Source organism: Canis aureus, chromosome 28 (genome assembly GCF_053574225.1).
Source record: "Canis aureus isolate CA01 chromosome 28, VMU_Caureus_v.1.0, whole genome shotgun sequence".
NCBI classification, from domain to species: domain Eukaryota; kingdom Metazoa; phylum Chordata; class Mammalia; order Carnivora; family Canidae; genus Canis; species Canis aureus.
Genome location: NC_135638.1, coordinates 27,313,172 through 27,325,975, shown reverse-complemented (window position 1 = coordinate 27,325,975; position 12,804 = coordinate 27,313,172). Strand labels below are relative to the sequence as shown.

General features: G+C 36.2%; 1 protein-coding gene and 1 long non-coding RNA gene across 3 annotated transcripts in view; one reads left to right on the top strand and one right to left on the bottom strand.

Annotated features, from left to right (window-relative positions):
• Positions 1–5,922, top strand: part of LOC144300575 (uncharacterized) — a 67,593-nt gene extending 61,671 nt beyond the window's left edge. Inside the window, exon 11 of the long non-coding RNA XR_013367298.1 lies at positions 5,785–5,922. This is a non-coding gene — a long non-coding RNA (uncharacterized LOC144300575). The remainder of the gene's footprint in view (positions 1–5,784) is intronic.
• CYP7B1 (cytochrome P450 family 7 subfamily B member 1) overlaps positions 1–12,804 on the bottom strand; it is a 174,553-nt gene that overhangs the window by 103,196 nt on the left and 58,553 nt on the right. The window lies entirely within an intron of this gene.

The following is a 12,804-nucleotide window of genomic DNA, read 5'->3' as shown; positions in this document are numbered from 1 at the left end:
TAATCTTCCACACCGTGATACTCTACTATTCTTATAAAACTGTCCAACTCTTGCATGCTTGTTTGCTTTTTTCCTTTAATGCAAATGAAATTTGATGACATCTCTAAATCATATTTAAGACCATGCAAAAGAAACCAGGAAAATCTAAGTAGCCGCTAGGCCATCAGGACAAATCCCTTGTCTCGAGGATGAAGCATTAGAAAGCCACAGCTCTGTCATCCAGAAAGGAAAGAGAATAGATGAATATTAAAGAAAACACACTGGCATATTTTGATTGTTTTAATCCAGTCTTCTTATCTTTATAGCAAGAGTGTGTGTTTATTTTGGAAACTTTGGGTAGTGCGAATTCATAAAATTAACGCAATGGTCTGCCTTTTAAAAAGAAGTCATTTTAAACAAATTTAAAAAACAAAACAAAACAAAACAAAACAAAAAAAAAAACAAATTTTAATTGAGCATCATCCATTCTCACATTTCAAATCACACAAGTGACTGTAACTGCAGAAGAACCTCATCTTCATTATTTAACGTTTTGTTTGCTGGTTCCTTAAAGTTGTTTTCTAAAATTAATATTGTAGGTGATAAATGAAGTCCTGACAGGAGATTAAGCAAACCAGAGAAATGGCTCAAGTTTTTCTTCAGCGTTATCCTTTTGTTTTCTGCATTTTTCTTTCTGTATTCCTAGTCAGTAAAGAAAGCCATCAGGCTAACTCATACTAACTTGTTAGGAGAATGATAAGTTAATTCTCAGGAAAGCACTTCTATTTTATAGAAGAGGCAAGGCAGAGACATAGACAAAAAGCTTAGGAAAAGGTATTACCCCCTACTTCATTGATAAGAACAACAGCACTTTTTTTTTTTTTTTTTTTTTTTACATCTTACTTCTTTGAAATAGCTTCTTAAAATCTTTGTCAGCCAGGTGGCAGCTGTTGACACCTTCAAAAAGATCAAGAGCACTCTAGCATCAAAGTACCTTAGACTTGACTCTTGACTCTTGTATTGAAATACTGTAACGAAATCCAGTATTTCATGCTATTCTGGTTTTGAGGAGCATCTGTTACAGGAGCATCATTTGTTATCATAAAATGATCCTGATCACAATCACATCTTAACAAAATATCCAACCAAATAATATATTTATTTTACGTTGATTATTTGTGTGTGGCCCAAAAACATCTGGTTAAGTTAATGGATTAAATTGAACAACTAGCTGATTTTAATGGGGGAAAAAATCAACTGAATTCACCTAGTTCTACTGTCAGAATTTGGACCATATGCATCTTCTTGCATTGGATCTACTGAGGCATTCATCTCTGTGGCCTGCTCAATAATTTTTTTTAAGATTTAATTAATTTTTTTTTTTTTTGAGAGAGAGAGGCTGAGCAAGGATGGGGGGGTGGGGAGGAAAAGAAGGAGGTGAAGGGAGGAGCAGAAGGGGAGGTAAAGGAACAGACTCCCCACTGAGGACAGTACCCAAGGTCATGGGCTCCACTTGGGGCTCCTTCTCACAACCCTGAGACCACAACCTGAGCTAAAACCAAGAGTCGGATGCTTAACCAACTGAACCACCACCAGGCACCCCTGGCCTGCTCAATAATTAAGCATGCTTACACTTAGCAGTGATTCTTAAACTATGAATGGGGCAGACAGCCAAGAGACTCTTTCCCTTATCTGCAGCTCAAGACAAAGGACAAGTGACTTCTTCCCTCCAGCTGTGAAGAAGCACTGTCCTAGGGGCTAAGTGTGTCTAGTGGAGTGAGTCTTGTCACTCTGGTGTATTGCAGTGATAAAAATATTGAGAACCAGTGAAGAGTATAATCTTCATAATTCAAAACAAGTTGGGGGGAAGACCACCTTTCCATAATTTTCTGAAATAGCCCCAAGGATATTTATCAACGAATTTGATTACAATTCAAGTGGTTTATTTTCTCCTTATATATCAGAGAATTGTTATTGCATTTCATGGTCATTATTCTTTTTTTTTTTTTAAGATTTTATTTATTTATTCATGATAGTCACAGAGAGAGAGAGAGAGAGGCAGAGACACAGGCAGAGCAAGAGCAGGCTCCATGCAGGGAGCCCGACGTGGGATTCGATCCCGGGTCTCCAGGATCGTGCCCTGGGCCAAAGGCAGGCGCCAAACCGCTGCGCCACCCAGGGATCCCTCATGGTCATTATTCTGAATGCCTGGAACCTCACTTTCTCTAATGAATACTGTTGAAGAAATGAATGAATGAATGAATGAATGAATCACTGAGTAAATAAATGGTATTCTTCAAGTTAGTTATTTAAAAAAATGTATATCCTAATTTGATGTTGCAAAGCTCACATCAAAAAGAAATCTCAAAACGATAAATGCAAACTACTTTCTCTATCCTGTTCTTTGGTGTTATAAGATTTTTTTTTTTTTTTTTTTTTTTTGGTAATGGAATTATTTAGGATTGATGGTTTTGCAGTTAAAGAACACTTTTAAATCAGAAATTAACTTTTAATATATGGCTTGGTGATGATAATACTGAGGTATGTAAAGTGTAGTTGCCTTCTTATAGGCAATATACTTGATTAATTTTGAACAATTTAACAGTGAAAGATTAATTAAGAATTTCATCCAGTACAGGCCATCTTTCTTTTCCAATTACATTCCTTTAGAGCCACTATAACTGTTTTAATAATTGTACTGAAAATGCTAGAAAGTATCAAGATAATACAGTGATTCAGTGAGAACAATAAAATTCAGAAACATGGCACTCTGATATTTGGAGCATTTAACATTGTATTGTACATTTAAGACTTCCGAACTCAAGGGGCACCTCAGTGGTTCAGTCAGTTAAGCCTCTGCCTGCGGCTCAGGTCATGATCCCGGGGTCCTGGGATGGAGTCCTGATTCAGATTCTCTGCTCAGCCAGGGGCCTGCTTCTCCCTCTCCCTCTGCCCCTCCCCCCATCTTGTGCACTCTCTCTCTTTCTCTCAAAGGAAAAAAGACTTCTGAACTCCAACAGGTTATGATAACCCTCGAGACCTAAAATCAACCTTAAATTTTTTATTTATATAAGAACTACTTTTTACTAAATATCCATTGGAAAATACTTTGCTAGAAAAAGAAAACAGAATGTCTCTAATTAGATGTTTGTGGTTACTTACAATAACAATTCTCTGAAAATATATTCAGTAGCACTGTCTTTGAAACAAATGAATACCTTATTTATCGGTAAATGGGATCTGAACTCAAGGAAATTTTAGAATGCAAAGGTGAAGCTGAAGTTCAGAGTTCCTGGTAAAATTGACTATGAGATTCAAGTAAAATGAGGTAATTTAATTTAAAAAATTTAATTCAGGTGCTCCTTAATGTGCTTAAGTTAGTTCTTAAAACAATTATTCTTCCCATCTACTAACTGAGCAATTGTTAGCATTTAGGTACAAACTTCTCATCTTTCTAACTTTGGTAATATCCCAATTTTAATGGCATAGAAATAGTTATCAAAAGTTTATCAAATATGGAAATTTCCTTCACTTACTTGGTTTCTGATAAGCAAGCTGCAGCAAGAAATTCTTTTGTTGCTTCCGGATAATGGAAATAAGTTTTTGTCCTAAATAACAGCCTAGTATTCTTATCAATTGGATTTAATTAGGTCCACTTCATTCCCTATTTAAAAAAATATTAAACTAACCCCAATAAAAGAATGACATTGCTTCAGAGAGAGGCTGTCCAGCACCATTACCAAAAATAGGCTTTCAAAGAAGACCTGGATTGTGCCTGTCTCAGCTATTCACATGATACAGGTGTCCTACTACTTTGAATTGCATCTCTAAAGTGGACAGGGATAGTAGTGCTTCATAGGCACATGGTAAGCCTTTTAGAAATGAGAGCAAGGATTGTTATCAGAAAAATGTTTTCTTAAAGAAGGTATTTAAATTGCTATAAAAAATGGAATTGAGCAATTCATCTACTTACTGCCATCTAGTAGCTCCTAGAATCAAAATTTGTATTAGAAACCCTGAATGATTCAGCTTTAAAACAATAACAAATTAGTATGCATTTAGAATCTACACCTGAATAACTCAAAATGCATATGCTCTGCAACATATGTGTGTACCAAACAAGCCTGCAAGAGAGAAAATGAAAGTCTGAGAGTTCTACTAAGATAATACTTTCATCTTTAATGGAGTTCATTTTCATTTAGTTTTGAGGGTCTCTAGAGGCCAACAAATGAATATCTGAGCCAACATTATTTCCCAAATTCCAGAGTCTATTATCTATTCTGATTCAAGGCCACATTCCCCTGGTAACTAACTAGTCAGCTTTCCGATGTCATCTCCAGGTGAAAGTTCTTTTCTAGGCAAAAGTGTAAACCAAGGGGGTTTATTTGGTACCAAAGAGTAACCTCTTCCTCTCTTTTGAGTAAACAGAGACTCCACAAGCCCAATCAGACTAGAGCTATTTAAAAACTCAATAGATTGTATTGCAAACATGACTGGCAATCAAAAGCTAATCACTGGGAATGGAATTCACTGCCATTTGAAATGAAGAGTCTCCCTAGTCACTAACTTGGCAGGGATCAACTGGATAGAGTCAGTTATCCCCAAGCCATACTAGTAAACCATTTCAACAGAATATTAACATTGGGATTTTTTATTTCATTTTCTTGGACTCCAACTTGTTTTTCTAAAGACTTAAAATTCCAAATCAAATGCAAAATTTTCTCTATTCTGACCAATCAGAAACTCCAGACTTCTGAAGAAGGTACTGGTAAATATACATAGGAAATGAGATGAAACCATTTTTCATAATTTGCTACCAAAGTAAAGAGAAAACTGTAAAGAGAAATACACACTGGTGTAGAATGGGCAATGAGATGGGGGGACAGAGATGGGAACTATGGGAACTATGCTGGGGTCAGATGTGCTAATTACATAATTCAAATGCCCTCAGGTTCACTGTTGTTTCTTTTGAAATATCTAAATAATACCATGGCCTCTGGGTGCACTGGCTATGGGCAGCAAGAGGCAAAGGAACTTCTCTGTCCTCCCTTGACTGATTGTCCTTCAGTCTGTCTCAGCACCAAGTTATCTGGATTGAGAAACAGATTTGGACAACAAAGTCTAAAGCTTTTTTAAAAAATGTTTTATTTATTTATTCATGAGAGACACAGAGAGAGAGGCAGAGACATAGGTAGAGGGAGAAGCAGGTTCCCTGCATAAAGCCTGATGTGGGACTCGATCCCAGGACCCCAGGATCACCACCTGAGCCAAAGGCAGATGCTCAACCACTGAGCCACCCAGGTCCCCCAATAGAGTATAAATCTTATACTCAATATAAATTCAATATTGATTCTTGAGTATTACTTTTATCTAATCTATATATTTCACATGGGATTATAAAAGATTTTAAGATTTTACTTATTTATTCATGAGAGACACAGAGAGAGAGGGAGAGGCAGAGACACAGGCAGAGGGAGAAGCAGGCTCCATGCAGGGAGTCTGACACAGGACTCGATCCCGGGGTCTGCAGGATCATGCCCTAGACCGAAGATGGTGCTAAACTGCTGAGCCACCTGGGTTGCCTGGATTATAAAAGATTTTAATGAAATCTTAGCTTTACTCTCTTAAATTTACTGGGTTTGGTGGTGCTATGATATCATCTTCTCTCTACTTTGCCTCCATTGTGGCTCCCAGTTCATCCTACTCAACAAGATATTCTTACTCCATTCACAACAGCCAATATCCCACTGTGCTTTGTATTTTGTAAAACTTATCTTTCTTTAATATTCATTTATCTTAATTTAGAGAGCAGGGGAGGAGCAGAGGGACAGGAAGAGATAGAATCTCAAGCAAACTCCCTGCTGACTACAGAGCCCCATCTTATGACCTTGAGATCATGACCTGAACCGAAATCAAGAGTCAGATGCTAAACAGACTGGGCCACACAGGTACTCCTGTTATTTTATAACATTTATTTTTCACTACTTGGTTGTAACCGAAATCTCTAAGACGTCTCCCATGAAAAACCACAAAGGTATGAATAAAACACTTCTCAAAGTTTAATGTCAATATCAGTACTACTTCAATATCAGGACTATTATGTAGTCTCAACATTTCAGTTTGTTGCTTTATGCACTGTTTGTGTGATATCTTCCTGTTAGCCATTTGATCCTGAGTAATGAAGACTTTCTAGAAGGTAACTGGAGAGAAGCCATATAACAAAATTAAAAAAACACATGAAAAGCTTCCAGGAAAGGTAATAAAAGAAGAACTAAGAATAAGATGTGTAAACAAAGTTTGAGCAGCTAAATTTTTTTGTTGATCATCATAAGCTATACTAGGATTTCTAAAACAATACCATAATTTTCATATTTAATATTTTAACGATTTTTGAAATTTAACTTATTTTTCCAAATTAATGCCTTATTAAAAATTCATTATTTTTAAAAATATAGCTTTAATGTATTTTTCATTCTTGGATGTATATAAGTATGTAATAATACATGCATTCTGATCTGTTAAATATTCAAAACTAAAGCTATTAGTTATAATCACAACACACATAGCAAAATCATAGTCAATAATACTTCCAAAAACTTTTCCTCCAAATGAAGCCTGAAGATATTTATGAATGAGAGTGTATATATGTGTGTATTACAGGGCAAGGTGCCTTCCACTGATTTGTGTAGCTAGGTGGAGGGATTTTCCCTAGTTAATACAATCACTCTCTTGGTCTATCCTGTACTTACCTCCTCATTTGCCTCCCCACAAAGAAGAAATGCTAACTCGTTTAAGTGTGGATGACTATGATCTGACAAGCACTGGTCCCCGTTACTCCAATGGGTAGAGCTAATCTTGAAAAAGTAGAAGTGGGGGTATCTTTTCTTCTGCCATATCAGCTCCAGACCAAGGGGGACAGTTATCTTCCTGGTAAAATGTGTGTGTCCTGAAAACACAATGATTTCCGTAGGTGGGCCATCACCCTCATGTGTTGGGAAGAAGAGCAGAAATAGAGAATGTTAAGCAAATCCCTGTAGCTACAAACATCAAGCCTCATTTTTCCAACCAGCTTGAAGAACACTAAATTCAATATTTTTATTTCCAACTTTCTGTCTTCTAGCTTATTTATCAGTTGTTTCTGAGTAAATGGGATAGAGAGCAAAGAAAGGAGCATTGTGCATTGATTTGTCACTACTCCCTGCCAAACTAATGGTATGAGTGTGTGTGTGTGTGTGTGTGTGTGTCTATTCAAGTAATACCTTCATTACTACTCAGGACGTGTGTAAAGTATTACTGTCATGGTGAAAATTATTAAGAAATTAAAATTCTGGAACTTATAAGGCTGTTCATGAAAAACTGGACTACTTTCTATGTTAATATTTTTGATTGTGTATGTTTTACAAAGAATGAAGTTGTTCTTAAGGATATTAAAACTGCTTAGCACTGGTCTGGATGGAACCATAATTTACATTTTAAGCACAAGAAAAAGAATAAATGGTATAAACAATGTGTAGTCTTTTCAAAGAAAAAGAAAATATCAGTTTACAAAGTACTGCCCTCAAGCACGTAACACGGTCAAAAATGAAGCACCAACAAGATGGCAAAGGATTTTATTTCTTTTTTTTTTAAGGATTTTATTTCTAAGTTAGTTTCACTATACTTATAGATTTTTATTTTTCATGAGCTATTTCACCTTGTTTTTCACCATTTGGGAACAATGTATTTCAGTCCAATTTCATGACTGATTGTGTCATGCCACAGCATTTGGTTGACATTTTTCTGTGGGCCATATCAAACACAGTTCTGTCAGATAACAACAATGGGGCTCAGTTCACTCTGAGGGAGTTGTTCAAGCAGCAGCCAATCACAGCAGATTCAATCTCAATGACTGCATTAGTCTCAGAACCAGCTAACTGCTCAGAATCCAGTGATTCTAGAATCTCTCCATTCCTCCTGGCTGAACAGTGTCACCAGCTAGGTCTTTTTAAAGCACCAATCTGTCAGGTCACCACTTCTTTCTGAAAGGCTCTCAAAGGCTTCCCATGGTACAGATAAAAGCCAGAATCTTTAGAGTGGAGTCTGAGGCATCTACTATCTGGCTCTGACCTACTTTTAAGACACACCACTCATCCCTGAAGTCCAGTCAAACGAAACTGTTCACCACTCCCTAAACTTGCCTTAAATTTTCTCTTCTCTTTCTTTGCTCACATGATTGCCTTTGCTCTGGAATTGTTTCAAGTCCAATTGACTTGTTTTGCATGGTCAAGTGCCATTTCTCTCTCACTTGTTCATTCACCATTCATTCATGGAACAAATTCTGTATAAGCTGTTACTGTATGCCAGGCACCGTGTTAGGCACTTTCTCTCTTAAACTAATCTTACATTACTAGATCCTTTAATCTTACTTGGAAGCAATCTTGGCTTTTCAATTCTGCACTTTGTACCTTAAGACACTTAACCATATTTAGGTTCAGAAAACTGTTTCATATATCACTGTAGGCTCACAGTACTTGGTACATAACAGGAACTTGATAAATTTCATGCATGGGTTATCACTAGTTGAGTTACAGATGAAAATGTAAATATAGAGCACCTTGTAAAATACAGATAGTATGTTTTTATTTATATTTATTTACATTATATTCATATAAATATAAACATACAGAAGCATAAAGCACCTTATAAAAACAGATAAAATATTTTACTTTCAAATTAAGCTTAATATTTAAAATTACATAAATATTCAACTAAACTAATTTGAAAAGGAAATAACTTCTTTGTTGTAGTTTAAAACAGGAAAACTTTTGCAATATCTTACAAAATAAAAGTCACATAACTTTTCAGCTTAAAAATACTTTCTCTCCCATCATAACAAATTGCATGTATAGCAGTAAGTACATTTCCATTTCATAATTTTAGAAGAGGGAGAGCGCTGGGTGGAGGGGTAGAGTAAAAGTTTCATTTTCTAATCTTTTGGTTTAATCTACCAGAAGAAGACAATGCTGGAGGTGCTGAAACTTTAGCTCTAACATTATCAGTAATATTTTCTATCATCTCAGCACAGATAAGTAAAAAGATCTGCTACAACACTTTGAACAGGAGAATTATTGCAAACCAACTCTATATTTTTACACACTTCACTTCTGAGTGAAAATAATTTCACATCTGCAAGGTAAACCCACTGGTGTCTTTCCAGATCAGCAACCCCACCACCCTGGGTCCAGTTACTGCAGAACAACCCACTACCTCCACTTGCTAAGAAGGGGCAAATGGTGGTGCTTGCTACCAGAGGACAAGTTATCAAGGGAAGATCATCTGCCTGGTGTTGATCTTGTCAGCTGTCACTATCTGAAAGGAGCTTCTGCCTTAGAGAGGGAAGCAGAGGTCTGCAGAAAATAATCCCTGTGTGCATCTCCATTGACCATTCAAATCTTGTCTCCCACTCAACTCTGTTACTTCCTCGGAAAGCTAGCTAAGTGAGATATTTGCCATTTACTAAGGCAGAGACACTAAGAAGGCACTCTTGTGAAGGCTATTTTAAGTTCCAAATATTCTTTTTTTTTAAAGATTTTATTTATTTATTCATAGACACACAGAGAGAGAGGCAGAGACACAGGGAGAGGGAGAAGCAGGCTCCATGCAGGGAGCCCGACGTGGGACTCGATCCCGGGTCTCCAGGATCACACCCCAGGCTGCAGGCGGCGCCACACCGCTGTGCCACCAGGGCTGCCCAGTTCCAAATATTCTTATAATATACCTTTCTTCTAGAAAATAATGTAGAATTTGATTTGAATCTTCCAAATAAGGCTTGCTTGGGAAGCCGTCTACTTAGTCATGAAATCAATAATGCTAATTGTAATTTACAATATGCAATGTAGCATGTGCTAATAGTCTTATTATAGTACTTTTGATAATGCAGATTTAAAGGGATGTCTGTCTTTATTACTGTGGAGATGAAGGACACCTCATTTAAACCGGAGTCAGGACTCCCTGAAGGGGGAGCTCTCACACATGAACCGCTCATTGCTTGCTTGCATAACCGGCAGGAAGAAGGAAGATAAGAATTATCTTGACAAGGGAGGACATTTTTCATACAGGAATTTCATCTGCTTTTAAGAACAAGAAGGAAGATCCCTCCCTGCTCCAGCAACAACACACTAACCACTGCTTGCAGTCAATGAGAATTGTCACAATCTCGAACTCTGGTTCTCCAATGAACTATTCAAAACAATCCTCCCAGTTTCTTCTAAAACCTCTGAACAGCTGATCTTCCCTTTGTCTTTTGAGGCTTGCCTATGGTTTGCCAGAGCTTGCAGGTTCTGAATTACAATTCCTCGGTTATTCCCAAATAAACTAATTTTGCTAGTAAAATAACTGGGTATTTTATTTTTAAGGTTGACAGTGACTATGTCTCATTTTCATAAATACTTTAAAAAATGACTCTGTGGCCATCTCACTTTTTTCTTCTGTACTGCAAATGTCCTACACCTCATAGGATTCTTTTAAGGATGAAAGAAATTAAGTCAAAAACATCACAAAGCACTGGCAGATGTTGACAATTCAGGAAATTATAGCGAGCAGCAGCAGCAATAACAGTAGTAGTAACATTTGTAGTAGTAGCTCCTAGCCTGGCTTTCCTTTTGCAATTAAGAATCTTCTTGAAATTCATACCCTAAAACTCTAAAAAAAGGAATCCAATTTGTATCTGCAAAAATAGCACTCCCACAGACAAAAGTATAGATACATCAGCAATCCTTTTTTAAAACACTTCTCTGGAACTAGCCATTTTCAGCAGCATTTATAATCTGGAGCTCAGAACAGGGAACAAGCTGGACTGCCCAAGGGCAATTTTGCTACTATTAACTCAATCATCATGTCACTTTCAAAGCAGTAAGATAAATACAAAGCCATAATTTCAAAATATGGTATATATTATCACTACTTGATTTGTGTACTTTGAATTTGCATTTTGAAAGGACTTTGTTTTGTTCATGATTGTCATTCCAGCTGTGAACTGGCACATTATAGCTAATCAAGATATATTTGTTGAATAAACGTTTGAATTTTTATAAAAGGAGATGTTGTTTTCTCCACATTTTATATATGTATAGTTCTATAATACTAAAACTTTCTTAAACATTGTGAGGCCAAGACAGAATAGTCAAGGAGAAAAGAAAATTCAGTATAAGAGGGTACATTTTGGTTGAACATTATATATACACATGAGGAAAGTAAGATACCAGCAGATTCTATAGCACTTTGCATATAATTCTATCAGGGCATATCACTGATCTTCTCTCCTAAACTGTAAGTTTTTTGAGGATTCCTTATTCATCTTTATTCTACCATATTAGAGAAATTCAATAAAACATTAGTTGAATGAATGGAGAGAAAGCTGATTACTAAGTTAATATGTGGCACCATCAAACAAAAATTGTCAATGTATCGTATGAGACCTGTCAAATGATCTGTTTCAGGATCTAACCCTAGAAGTTTAAAAGCTAGTTTTAAATTAATCACACTGATAGAAAGAAGCTTAAGTTCATGCCAAAACAAAGCCCAACACTACTAGAAGATATACAACAAAATTCAGCACCCCAAAATAAAACCTTCAATGTTCAGTATGCAATAAAAGCTATCACACATGCAAAGAAGCAGGAAAATACAAAAAATAAAATCAATCAATAGAAGCTGCTATAAAAAAGCTTTCAATAAAAAATGAAAATGGGGGGAAAGGATAAAAAATTAGCAAAGAGGACGTAAAAATGATAAACATAAACATGTTCCATTTCTTCAAGAATGTAGAAGACAGGAATTTGAATAAAGATAAATGAGATTCAAAAAAGGGAAATTTTAGAAATGAAAAATGAAATAACAATACTAGATAAGATCAACAGTAGATTAGATTAGATACTATAGAAGAAAAGATCAGTCAACCTGAAGATATGGCAATAGAAACTATCCAAAAGAAAGAAAAGAGAGAAAGGACAAAAGAAATAAGAATTGTAATGACATGTGGGACAACTTAGAGCAGCTTAAGCAGTATGAGCAATTGAAATTCTAGGAGAGAAGCAAAAGGGGTGAGATACGAACATTTTCAAAGAATAATGGTTCAAATTTTTCCAAATTTGATCAAAATTCTAAACTCATGTAGCCTTTCTTTTTACATGATTCTATCCTGTATATTGGATATGTAAAAATTCAGCAACATAATAACTGCAAACACTTAGATGGCACCTGCCATATGCCAGTGCCTGTTTTAAAAGCTTCCAAGGTAGTAACCCACATAATCCACACCACCTGAGGAGGTACGAGCTCGTTATCTCCATTTTACAGATAAAGATACTGACTCCCAGAAATATCAGGTGGTGTGGTCAACATAGCCCAACTCTTAAGTGAATCCAGGACTTAAATTCATGAAGTCTGGCTTAGACATCCAAGTTCCTATCCACTACACTATACAACCTCTGTTCTACCTGTACAGGGGATACACATGAACACTTTAAGACTCAAACCTGAGTCAGAAGTGTCCATTTTTATGCAAAACATGATTTTAAAACGATTTGATTCCATTGTGGTTTTTATAAATAACATCAATTTACCCCTTATCATCCAGGATCCAGAATTAATGTATGCAAATGTATGCAAATTTATAAACAAACTGGCAAAAATACCAAAAACATGTTAGCATCCAAATCAGAGTGACCTGTGGCCATTTAGCCAGTGACTAAATTAGCAGGAAAACTCTGTATCTGGAAGAATGAGCACCTGTAATTTTCTGAAGCCATATTTAAGAAAACCAAGAGTATCCAAATACCAGAGTTG